A 14,131-nucleotide genomic window follows, 5' to 3' on the forward strand; every position below is an offset into this window, starting at 1 on the left:
TCCAATTGTAAATTTAACAATGTACCTATTAAGATATCTGTGTAATTGATGGGTGTAATATGGAGAGTAGACACCATTATCTCCCATGCAGGAGATACATCCCCACCTTGCAGCCAATCCCTGCAGCATTGTTCTATCGTGCACAGGGCTGAAGATGTCACATGACAGAACAGACACACACACACACACACACACACGCCCTCCCCCCCACCCCCCACCACAGACTTCTGTCTGTGTGAGTCCCTGATATTTTGAACAGGACAACTCTTCAAGAAAATCAATTGGGCAGAAGCTTGGGAAGAGTATAACAAGAAAAGAATGGTATGAAATTAATTTTGGGCAGGCAAGCAAGGGTTGAGAAAACCTCAGGGCATTTGAGATGGAAGCATTGTGAGACCCATCATTTAGTCATCAATATTATATACTAACAAGAAGAAAGAAGATCGATGCCTCAGACACTTTGACATCAAAACTGAAAGGATCAGGCTCCGTTAAGTCACACCAAATTCTCATAGCTTGCTTTCAAGGTCTGTGCCACTTGAACAAAATCTTCTTGATACTTCTGATACTGCCTGTGCACGGGAGGGAGAGGAGGGCTTTGGGGTTCTGATGTTTCTACCATTCATCCTTTGGGGTTTCTTGTTCATGGATGTCTGTGAAGTGTAAAAATTTCAGACTGTATACTGTATACAATCTCTGATATTCAATTGACCCATTTGAATCTATCTGATAAGAACATCAAACCTGCCGAATGAGAGCTAAAATTGTCACCTTCTTTCAGATCAGAAGGTGGCTGGACCAGTGAACTGCTCTCTAATCATTCAGCCAGAAATCCTCAAGCCTCCCACTCACTGTCAGGAGTCTTCTTGCCTTATAGATTTATAGATTATAAATTTATAGATAGCCTCCACTGTCAGCAATTCATCAAGAATTTTTATAACTGCATGAGACCCCAGGAAAAAATGGAATATCTAGCTTAGATATTAGACTTATCAGTGGAACAATTTTGCAAGTCCCAGCATATTAGGAAGCTGAACGCTGTCATTAAATTTCTGACAAGTAATAAATGTTCAAAAAGGGAAAAAGTGTTTATGCTGCTTTCTTTTGACTTTCATAACTATATCATAGCACATGGCAAAGAGAAGCTCTGAAATGAAGACTAAATACCTTTAAACAAAAGCAAGCAGCCCCAAAGGAACTTAGTATGTATCCAATTATAGCACCATTGTAAAGAGGAACGATGGGCAGGCAGAAAATTAGGTTTTGACTCTCGTCCATTTATTGGCCTGCCCACTTTAGTAGTTGTAGCAAATAAGAGAAAATCAGCTAACGAGCATCCTATGGTGGTTTACTTGAAAGTCTGTTTGCTTAAGAAGAGATGAATTGGATGGCATGATTATTTGTGACCACATAGGAAATGCAACATAACAAGTGCAAGAAAAAAAATCAAATGCATTGTCTCCTCTCACCATTACACGAACGTTATTCCTGTAGCTCCATACCTTGCAAGGGTAGAAAAATGGAGTGAAGAAGTGAATTGTAGAGGAACAGGTAGCTTAGAGATGATCTGGGGAGCTGGTTCGACAGATGATTATGAAGGAATGTGGGTGTCATTGTGGCAGTGGCTGGGAAATTGCTACAGGGTCAGAATCAGGAAGCTTCTGCCTAACAGGGTACCAAAAAGGCACAGAGACTAGGGCTCATCTTCAATTTAGAATCTCAATGGTGAAATGTGATAGACCTACACTCAGTGACCACTGTATTAGGTACACCAGCTCGATAATGCAAATATCTAATTAGCCAATCATGTGCTGAATGAAGACATGGTCAAGCAGTTGTTGTTTAGACCAAACATCAGAATGAGGAAGAAATGTGATCTAAATGACTTTGACTATTGAATAATTGGTGCCAGACAGGGTGGTTTGAAGATCTCAGAAACTGCTGGTCTCCTGGAATTTTCTTACACACCAGTCACTGGAGTTTACAGAGAATGGTGCAAAAATCAAAACAATCCAGTGAGCAGCAATTCTGTGGGCAGGAACATCTTGTTAATGAAAGAGGTCAGAAAAGAATGGCCAGACTGCTTCAAGCTGAGAGGAAGGCAACAGTAATTCAAATGACCACGTGTTACAACAATGATGAGCAGAAAAGCATCTCTGAATGCACAACACATTGGACCTTGAAATGGATAGACTACAGAAGCAGAAGACCACATTGGGTTCCACTCCTGTACCTCATAAAGTGGCCACTGAGTGTATTCTGCTGTTCCATTATTATCTTCTATCACCATCTCTGCCTGCCACATTATCAAAAAACCTATCATTATTCTCTTCTTCCTGCACATTTCTAACTTTTCTCATTTCTTGTAAATTGGTCATTGACCTAAAATGTTAACTTTATTTCTCATCTCCTAAACACTGCTTGACCTGCTGTCATTGTTCAGTATTGTAGTGTCACAGTGCCCAAAGAATGTTGTTTTTTTTTGCAAGGTGATGAAGTTTTAGTCAGGATAGAGAGAAGCAATCTTCAATCAGTGAAACCATTTACCAAACCAGTTAGTAGAATGATAAGAGATCTGACGAATCAATAACTCATTTAAACAGTTAAGAGTCACAGAAAGAGACTATACTGATACAGGTCCTTCCACCCACAAGTTCTGCATTCACTATCAATGACCCATTTACACTAAACATATATATTAATCCCTTTCTTCCCATTATTCTCCTGACATTATTATTGGCTTTTCCTAGGTTTTCCAAACAATTCAGAAAGGCCAGAATAAAGAGGGTAGACAATAAGACCAAAAGACATAGGAGCAGAATTAGGCCATTTGGCCCTTCGAGTTTACTCCACCATTTCATACTGGCTGATCTATTTTTTCTCCCAGCCCCAATCTCCTGCTTTCTCCCTTATCCCTCCATGTCCTGACCAATCAAGAATCTATCAATTTCTGCCTTAGATATACATACAGGCTTTGCCCCCACAGCTGCCTATGGCAACAAATTCCACTGATTCACCATTCTTTGGCTAAAGAAATTCCTTCTCATCTCTATCTAAAAGGACACCCTTCTTATCTGAGGCTATGTCCTCTGGTCAGAGACTCTCCCACCACAGGAAACAACCTCTCAACATCCACTCTATTAAGGCCTTTCACCATTCAATAGGTTTCAATGATGCCACCCCGCATTCTTCTGAATTCCAATGAATATAGGCCCACAGCCATAAAGCACTCTTCATATGACAACCATTCAAACCTGGAATCATTTTTATGAACTGTCTTTGAAATTTTCCAGTCTTCTGGAACCATTCCAGAATCTAGTGATTCTTGAAAGATCATTACTAATGCCTTCACCTCTTCCACCTCTTTCAGAACCCTGGGGTGTACGCCATCTAATCCAGGTGACATCTACCTTCAGACCTTTCCGTTTCCCAAGAACCTTCTCTCTAGTTACGATAACTTCACACTTTATGATCCCTGAAACTTGGGACTTCCACCATACTGCTAGTCTCTTCCATAGCGAAGACTGATGCAGAATATTTATTCAGTTCGTCTGCCGTATCCTTGCCTCCATTATTAACTCTCTAGCATTGTTTTCCCGTGGTCCGATATCCATTCTTGCCTCTCTTTTACACTTTAGGCATCTGAAGAAACTTTTGGTATCCTCTTTAATATTATTGTTTAGTCTACTTTTATATTCCATCTTTACCTCCTTAATGACTTTTTTATTTGCCTTCTATTGGTATTTGAAAGCTCCCTAGTCCCCTAACTTCCCACTATTTTCTGTTCTATTATATGCCTTCTCTTTGGCTTTTATGTTGTCTTTGACTTGTCTTGTTATCCATGGTTGTCATCTTTCCTTTTGAATACTTCTTCCACTTTGGGATGTATAAATAATGTGCCTTCCGAATTGCTTCTAAAAATTCCAGCCATTGCTGCTCTGCCATCATCTCTGCCTGTATTCTTTTCCAATCAATTCTGGCCAACTCCTTTCTCATGCCTCTGTAATTCCCTTTACTCCACTGTAATACTGATACTTTAGACTTTAGCTTCTCCTTATCAAAATTCAGGATGAACTCAATCATATTATAATTACTTACCCCACCCCCAAGGGGTTTTATTACCTTAAGCTCTCAAACCAATTGCGGTTCATTGCACAACACCAAATCCAGAATAGCTGGTCCCCTCATGTCTCAATCACGAGCTGCTCTAAAAAGCCATCTTGTAGGCATTCGAGAAATTGTCCCACTTGGAACCCAGCACCAACCTGATTTTCCCAGTCCACTTGCATATTGAAATCCCCCATGACTATGTAATTTTGCCCTTTTGGCATGCATTTTCTACCTCCCATTGTAATTTGTAGAGTACATCCTTCCTACTGTTTGGGTTACTCCCATCAGTTCCTTAGCTCTATCCACAATGATTCAACACCTTCTGACCCTATATCAACTCTTTCTAATGATTTGTTTTCATTTTTTACCAACAGAGCAATGCCTATCCTTTTGATTGTTTTCTTCCCTACACCAGTTGCTTATTCTAAAGCTTCTGTTTTGCTAACCAGATTTTATGCAAGGCATTATCAAATGCTTTCTGAAAAAAAACATATAAAAATAGCTTTGCTTTATCCACATATTATACTTCACTTAAAACTTGGAGACTGTTGCAAAAATGGAACAGTTATATATTCCGGCAGTTTCAACATGTGGCCTGGACTTTTCATGTCAGGTGGGTAGAATTAAGAATAAAGTCTATTTCATTGATGCAGTGACACTAACATAATCCTTACTTCAATACAAAACTTGCAGTTCCCAGTGACATAAACCATGCAATTTACTACAATTGTCCTGAGACACCTAATACCAGAATTGCTTGAGTGATATCCCTGTAATGTAGAATTATTCTCCACTTTTCATCCAATTGTTTCATTACTGGTTTCATTTGTATATTGTAAAGTTAGAAATTTGAAGATTTGATATGTAGTTTAAATAGTTCTGGCAATATTAGAATCCTGAGTGAAAAGGAGATTAATTAGGACATCAAGTTACCGGAACGGTGATTGCCGACAGGCTTGCTCTTGTTAATTGCTGGTGAGTTGGGGGGAGGGGAGGTGTCAGACATTAGGGGCTTTGATCAAAACTCTACTCGTGTCCAAATGAGGCCCGGTGGTGCAGCAAATCAGTTATCAGTTTTACTGTGCTAAGACAGGATAGGTGGCACTGTGGCACAGAAATAGTACTAAATAATAATAATAATAATAATAATAATAAAATAATACTACCATACAATGCAAAAAAAAACACACCTGAGTTCAATCCTAACTTCGGGTGTTGATCTTTGTGGAGTTTGCAAGCTCTCCCTGTGTCTGTGTAGGTTTCCTACACAGCTTCCTCCCACATCCCAAAAAAGTGAAGGTGGCAGGTTGGTAGGCCACTGCAAATTGTCCCTGGTGTATAGCCACACACTTTATAAAAACATTTCCTGCAGCTTTTTCAATGAGTTAGTCTCTGCTATATTGCTAATATAGTAGGTAAACTGCTAGAATCCATTACCAAGGAAACAGTCACATGGCACCTAATAACAACTGAGCAAAATCAATATGGAAATAATAAAAAGAACGTCATATTTAGCATTTCTGTTTTCTGAGGTTGTAGCTGGCAAGGTCGATAAAGGGGAATGACAGAATTCAGTGTATTTACTCTTTCAGAAGTTTTCGATAGAGAGCCAATCAAAAGGTTTGTAACAGAATTAGAGAACGTGGAACTGGAGTTCAGCCATTCAAGTCCAAGATGAGGATAAATTTCTTCAATCAAAGGGAGTCTTTAGAATTCACTGCCCAAGATAGCTGTGGGAGCTCAGTACGTTCCAGACAAAAATTGGATAACTTTTGAATATTAAAGGAATCAAGTATAGAAAAGTAGTGCTGAAATAAAAGCAAAATCATGATCTTATTGAATAGAGAAGCAAGCATAAGGGGCCAATTAGCCTATTCTTGCTTCTACTTCTTACATTGTTATACACCTGATCAAATTATTCCCCCAAAGCTGCCCAATCTTTTGGGTTTCTAAGGACCTGCATGTCATTACCTTTGGGAATCCCCTGATACGCCGTTTAAATGATCAGTTCAATATGGGCTCTTTTTATTAAAATAGGCATCAAAGCACTTATTACTAGAGTATTCTATTGAGAAAATCCTACCTTTGACACCATGGCCAAACATCTTTCTTATGCTATTTCAAATAAAGCGACAAAATTCAATCCATCATGCTTCCTATGACATTACATCACTTTTGCCCTCTTTATCCAAATATGATATGGCTACTAATGAGCACCAGATGTCGGTTCCATTTAGCGCACACGTTCTGTATGATTGAAATGCTTAAAAAATCTACAAAACTTTTTTCACTAATAGAGTGTACATGCTATTTTACTATAGCTTTCAAAGTAGACAAAATCAAGCTAAACTTTCTTAACCCTGCATTTTCCGGCTGCCTGTACATTTTCTAGCGTTAACGTCCATGCAAATGCAGCAGTTAGCTCTTTGTGCTCTGTAACAGTGTTGTTCAATAGAAGCTGTTAACCAACCACAGATCATTCTAAATGGCTCAACACAAAACCACTTCGTCGAGCACCTCTGCTCCATTTGCCAAAAGCAGAATATCCCGGTGGACCAACATTGTAATTCCAATTCCCATTCCTGTTCCGATATGTTGGTCCGTGGCCTCCTCTTGTGTCTGAGGATGTAGGAGCTATACCTTATATTCCAACTGGACAACCTCCAACCTGATGGCATGAATATCAATTTCTCCTTCCAGTAAAAGGTTTTCTCCCTCTCCCTACACCCCCCCCCCCCACCACTTCTTCTATTCCCCGCTCTGGTCTTCCCACCTGCCTACCACTTCCCCCTGGGTTCCCTCCTCCTTCCCTTTTTCCTATGGTCCACTTTCCTCTCCTATTAGATTCCTTCTCCTGCCCTTCATCTTTCCTACCCATCTGGCTTCACCTATCACCTTCTAGCTAGCCTACTCCCCATTCTCCCACCTTTATATTCTGGCATCTTCCCCCTTCCATTTCAGTCCTGAAGGAGGATCTCACCCCGAAATGTCGACTGTTTATTCATTTCCATAGATACTGCCCGACCTGCTGAGTTCCTCCAGCATTCTGCGTGTGTTGAAGTGCATTTTATATCATTGTGTTTCCTAATTCTGAGGTTCTCTCAGATCCTTAACTGAGAATCAGCAATTAGATTATTAGTGAATAAATATTAGAGTCCTACAGTATGGAAACAGGTCCTTTGACTTTACTCATTCATGCCAATCATGATGCCCACCAAGCTAGTCCCTTTTGCCCATATTTGACCCTCTGCAGCCCTTCTATCCATGCACTTACCAAATGTCATGGAGTTTGCATATTTTCCCTATGACTGCTTTTTTTTTTGGTGCTCCTGTTTCCTCCTGCATTCCATGAAGGTTCCGGTTGATAGATCAATAGGTCACTGTAAACTTGCCTCTAAGTGGGTAGAATGTAGAAACTGGGTTTGAGGTAGAGGAGAAGAGGGGAGACTTGATAGGAATGTGGGAGAATAGTTCTTGGTTCAATTATATTTGATAAGAATGATACCTACAAGGGATTGAAACTTAGTTCTGAAAGTAAGAAGGCATTATGTAAAGGTCTACCAGGAAAACTAACCCCTTGGATCACTGAGTCAGTAAAAAGATGATATAATTTTAGGAATATTGTATTTTTAAAAAAGGAAGCTAAGCATATTTTTAAGATAGTTTTCTCAGGGCATGAAATGCCCAATTAAATGTAGCAGCTAAAATAGAATTAACATTATTTCAAAGTTATTATTTCACGAAAAGGATAAAAAGGGAAGCAAATATGACTATATTGATAGTTCTTTCAAAGTTCTAGCACAGGTGAAATAGCCAGAATGGCCTCCTGTTGTAATGTAAAATTCTCAGTGTACTTGCATTCAAAGTGTAATGTGCAGGGGGTGTAACTGTAATGCTTTTGATTAAACAGGTCTGCAACAAGATCTTGAACACAATGTTATTTAAACAAACATAACTAACTAGATAACTCATTGGATCTGCTATTAACTAATGGCTGAATAACAAAATAGAACAGACTTGGTAAATAAGTTTGCAAAAATTGATAGGACTTATAGCCAAAAGACAAAGCATGATTTAAACTTTCAACCATGAAAGGCAGGCTCTGGAAATATTAAGTTTTCTGTGGAAGTGATATTGGATGGGAGAGGTGGTAGAAACAAAGGGAACTAGTCTTAGGGTGGAGAAAAAAATACCACTAGCCTATTGGACCACACCAATGAAAGAAGCAATAAATGTCAATCTATTGTGACTCCTTGATTAGCTAAATTGACCAACCCTAGAGGATTTGGTAATTTTTTTATTGATATCGCCAATTCTAGTAGCTGACAAAAATGAAAAATGAGCATTTTGTTTCTAGACTACTCTAATTAGGGTGCAGGCTGAGCAAGTCACTAGTTACAACTGAATTAAGTCTCCTACAACTAATGTGGAACCATGACTTGGACACTTAAGGACCACAGTATTTGCTTTAATCTTATTCCCAAGATAACTAAACATCACCAAATTCAACAGAATAGATTCATTATCTATGCTGGCAGTAACACATTATTGCTCAAATTGAAAGTACCCAACATCAATTATACGGGTCAAAAACATACAATAGATAATGAACAAAACAGAAAAAGTGTTTACATAGCAACACACAGAAAAATGCTGGAGAAACTCCCATCAGGCAGCATCTATGGAAACAAATAAAAAGTTGATGTTTCAGGCCAAGACCCTTCCTCAGGACTCAGTTTTTATGTACTTGTTGAAACTTTTGAAGCCGAAATCATTTATTGTTAACAAACATTAACAGACAACAATGGTTCATTAATTTTCTTTCATTGCTCCACTCTATACCATAGTTCATGCTACTTCTAAAGGCCACAGATTGTTGGAACTATACTTGGAATTTGCCAAATACAAACAACACCTGTTGTCTTCAAATCCCAACACACCAGAGGATGCAAAATGCTAAATATACTGTTGAATATCAAAGTAATCAGCATCAAAAGTTTACACTAAGTATAAAAATTACCATTAAATGTGTCTTGCTGTGAACTTACAATTTTTTCAAGATATCTACCCATCCCCATTATGATGCAGAGAAGAAAGCATATTAAGTATATCAGATTCAAGATCTAGAAGTTTTTCAATGGTGTGAAAAAAAGTAGACTTTCATCGTATCAACCTGAAATATTATCAAACGTAAGCCTCAGTTATAAAAGGCAATAACCACTTTGGCATTGTTTTTCTTCTGTAACTGATTGTTCAGTACCATCTTCACATATGCACAGTTGTAATCTTGTTTTATGAATAACAATTCATTAAACACAAGTTCAAACTATACATTACTTATGTAACCATCAGTATTTTATTTCTTATAGCAGAGTTATTGCGCTTAACATATATTTGATTTTGTATTTTATCCTCACAAACTTTAGAGCTATGCATTCAAAGGTAGTAGAAGATATGATGAAATTGTTATGTGTGCCTACTTGCTTCTGTTATTAGGACTTTCAATTGAATCAGAAAATAATGATAGTGTTAATTTGGTCATGCTCTCATTTTGAGTTTAACACTAATATATAAATTAGATTAAATATTGATGTAGTACTTATTTAAAATACACTTCAATTTAATTCATTCAATGTAAAGCCACTTTGTTGCCAGTGCCAACTTTATGATGAGACATGGTCAAAATGAGAAAGTTGGTCTAAAGAGCCTGTCTTCTGTGCTGTACAGCTCTATAACTGTGAAACATTAAAGTAAAACCACAACTACTTATTCAGGTACATGAAGAAGTTTTGATAAGCTATTAAATTATACTTCATCTGTTTTGCTGACCAATTTATCCTAACCAATATCAGTTGACCAGAATGACCCAGAATTTGTAGATGCAATGATGGTAACATTGACCATTATTCTTTTGTAAATCTGACAGCAACCTTTTCTCCATTAAACATGAAAATGTGGAAATTGATGCCAGTGATATCCTGCTCCTCTACAAATATAATGTTGCACTTCAATATCCAGATGCAATGAATACAAAATCAGATTTCACTTGGAGATTGAGAGAAAAAACCTGGAGGCCCAGAGGAAATGATCAAGCAAACTGACTTTGTAAAAGAATTTTACAAGTCCAGCAGTTTGAAGGCAGAACGCACTGTGATTGATAACAAAACATACTGATGCAATTGTGAAAAAGGCACACTAATGGCTATACGTTATTGGGTGTTTGAGGAGATTTGCTATGTCACTAAAAACTAGCAAATTTCTACAGATGTAGCATGGAGAGCATTTGGACTGGTTTGAAAGAAAATCTGCAGAGGTTTGTCAATTTAGCCAGCTCCATTCTGAGCAAACCAGCCTCCATGCCTTTAAGAACATCTTCAAAATGTAGTGCTTCAAAAATGTAGTGCATCCATCCTTAAGGACTGTCATCATCCAGGTCACGCCCTCTTCTCATACTACCATCAGGAAGGAGATACAGGAGCCTGAGGCCATATCTTAGATACAGCTTCTTCCCCGCCACCATCAGATTTCTGAACAGTCCATGAACTCATAAACATTACCTTACTACTTTGTTCTTTTTTCATGCTTTTTAAAATATATTTCCTATTGCAATGCAGTAATTTTTATCTATTGCACTGTAGTGCTGCCACAAATCAGCATATTTCATGACCTATGTCACGGATAATAAATCTGATTCTGAAATTGAATCAGAGGGAAATGTCCAAAAGTAAACTGGACAGAGTCACAATGGGATGTACATGAAGATGCTGTGCTGTGCTGTAATATTCCAAGCTCTATATTCACTCAGGACATTGAGTAAGTCAAACCAATGGGAGATATCATGATTAATATGGATGCAAAAATAATTCATCTAACTAATTCAGTTCGGAATGCAGTAGCATGATATAGATTGTCTTTTGACAAGGCAGATTTGAGCTGTGCCACTTCAACCGTACAACAGAGTATTCACAGAAGAGAGCCAGGAGAAATGCAGCCATGCTTGCCTTCATTACCACCACTAACACCTATACATGTCCCACCTGCAATAGAGCTTGTGGGTCCAGGACAGGACTGTATAGTCATCATAAATGAAGGAGTGGAGGTCGTCATCGGATTTCATTGGACAACTGAGGAAGAGTGTATTGCCAAAAGTAAAGATAACAGAATGGTGGTAACTGCTAGTAGATATTGAGCAAGTGCAAACAGTGGTTTCAACCAGACTGCCGTTGCAGTTTCCAAGGAGTATTTTGTTAGAAATATTTGTATTAATTGAGATACTGCGCAGAATAGGCCTTACCGGCTCCTCAAACCACGCTGCCCAGCAAACCCCAGATTTAACCTGAGCTAATCACAGGACAATTTACAACAATCAATTAACCTGTGACCAGTAGGTCTTTGGTAGGAATCCCACACAGTCACATGGAGAATGTATAAACTCCTTACAGGCAGCGGCAGAAATTGAACCTGGGCCCCCTATACTGTAAAGCTTTGTGCTAACCACTACTACTGTGCTGCCCCAGCTTTGCTGTGTTGGGCAAAGTAGCACCATTAGTATACTACAGTAAATTTCAATCCTCCCCCAGGCCCTTTAATATCACAACGGCTATTTGCTGCAGAATAATTCTAAAAGGGAGATAAAAGCAAACAGCATCACAGCGACACTTTTGAAATAATTGTTTACTGTTTATGCTAATTATATTAACACACGCAAAATTGCGTAAATTCCAAAATCTGATTGGATTATTCATTATCATTCAAAATTACCAGAATCCGGGGTTCAGCATCCTTTGTTGCCTCTGCTGCTTACCGTTGACGTCAAGCTACAAAAAGTTATTTTAAATATACATAGAAATATGCAGCCTAAAAGTCATGCGTGCCGTGAATATTGAAGAATGTCAGTAGAAAAGTCCAAGGAGTTGCTTTAGATTAACCAATTCTTTGTGAGTACAAGTATAAATTTTAAAATAACAGTACTAAGAATGACATTTCTAAATGTTGGAGGAACTCGGCAAGTCATTCAGCATCCATGGCAATGAACAAACAATGGACGTTTCAGGCCGAGACATTCCTTCACAATACCTTCGTGGCTGGAAATATCCACTGTTTATTCATTTCCATAGATGCTGCCTGACCTGCCGAGTTCCTCCAGCATTTTGTGCGTGTTACTCTGGAAGAATTCTCAGCATCTGCAGATTCCCTCGTGCTTATTTCTATAAGTTTCCTTGCTCCATTACTTGATTGCTGAAATTCAAAGTTACTGATTAAAGCGGGTCGTGTTCATACCCTAAGGTATTGAACTTTTCAGTCATTTATTTAGACTGGTATACTAATCTGATAATTAGATTGAAACTCTTGGCTAGCCTTCAATAGCAGTTCGGCAGGAATGTCTCCGTCAAACTTACACATTATACATTAGAAACATATTGCATGAATAATTCAAATGACAGATGTACAAAATTATATTATTCGATCGATGTCTAATGTTTTACAAACATTTCAAATGGGGAAAAAATAAAACGTTATGATACAAAATAAAATTTGAGCGCTGAAACAGGAACACGGGTTTACGGAAGTTCTTTGCACAAAAATACATAATTCTGACTACACATTTGGTATCACATTAAATAATTAACAATTATAGCATTTGTCTTAAACAAAACTGAATTAAAGATTTTTGAAACCACGCGTTCTTCAGTTCGTTACATTTGTAAACTGATGAAACCGACTTGTTAGAAGAATACGAGTCCGGGGAGGGAATGTTGAATTGCACCGACAACGCTTTTACAATGAGAAATTTAGAACTGAAATGTAACAAATTAACAGATAACCCATTGTGTTAGAATGTACAGCAAAATAAACCGTGAATATTTCTTGTAATTTCAATCTAATATAATCACACGTTACGTCGCTTTGTAAACACTGCAGAGCGTCTCAGTAACCCCTTCCCCCAATTCTGTCAGCCTCTCCTCCCCCAACTTGATCATTCCTCCTAATTGAGTCTTTCGGATGAAACTAATTTTAAGACTTCATTTGAAGTCACGGGACGTCTCACTCCATTATGGCTGCTGTCGTATTTTCCAAGGCAAACCTTTCAGTGATTAAGTGCTTTCGTCAAGTCGTTCGAAATGTACTAGAAGCAAATTTATTACCGTTTGGAGTCAATCTGTCAGGTTCAGAACACTTAACTACTCGCTTCCGCACAGCTATTCATCCGCCACGCATTGTGAAAAAATATCGACTCAACGTACCGCACATATAACAAACTATATACTTCTGGCATTTTTTAATCCATGTTCAAACTTAAATATGTACAGTAAATTGTTCATAACGGATTGCCCTGAAAAGTAAACCTTCATATCAAAAGGTCGGTTTTTACAAATTAGTTGGCTAGAAAATATTGACAAATTCTGATCAAAATGTGCCGATCTCCATCATCTGCTTTTGTGTAAATGTTAATTCACGGAAGTTGAGTAGCAACGAATCACTGTGGCGGGATGTTTCAGGCTAAATGTGTCTCAGTGTTTTGATGAAGGGAATTCAATCGTTAAAAGATCTGACAGTAAATTGAAAGCACAATCATCCGTGACATTGTGAAAACAAAAACTAGAAACGTTGTCGAGTTGATGCTTGGATTGAATATCTCAAATCATCGTGAATAATGAAGAATTTCGGATTTTCAACGCTTCTGGAATACTTATTTAAATATTTCATGAAGTATTGCACAATATGACTGAAGCTAAACACATCCCAGTAACAGAATGAGTTAAAAGGCCAAATGTGAATATAAATTTCAAAACCATCAGCTTTGCAAACTTTCACCATACTCAAATGCTACATGAACTGTTCTGTGACTTGCATAAAAAGACTGATAATATGCACAAGCAATGTCCAACGAACATTCTGAGCGAGTAAATGCTAGATATTTGATTAAATATTGGTCCGATCAAACTTAAAAAGTATTTATGCTCGAATAACCATTCACAATTCGGGATCTTCGACTTTAATAGACACTAAATTTAAAGGT

The sequence above is a fragment of the Hypanus sabinus genome, chromosome 8 (genome assembly GCF_030144855.1).
Source record: "Hypanus sabinus isolate sHypSab1 chromosome 8, sHypSab1.hap1, whole genome shotgun sequence".
NCBI classification, from domain to species: Eukaryota; Metazoa; Chordata; class Chondrichthyes; order Myliobatiformes; family Dasyatidae; genus Hypanus; species Hypanus sabinus.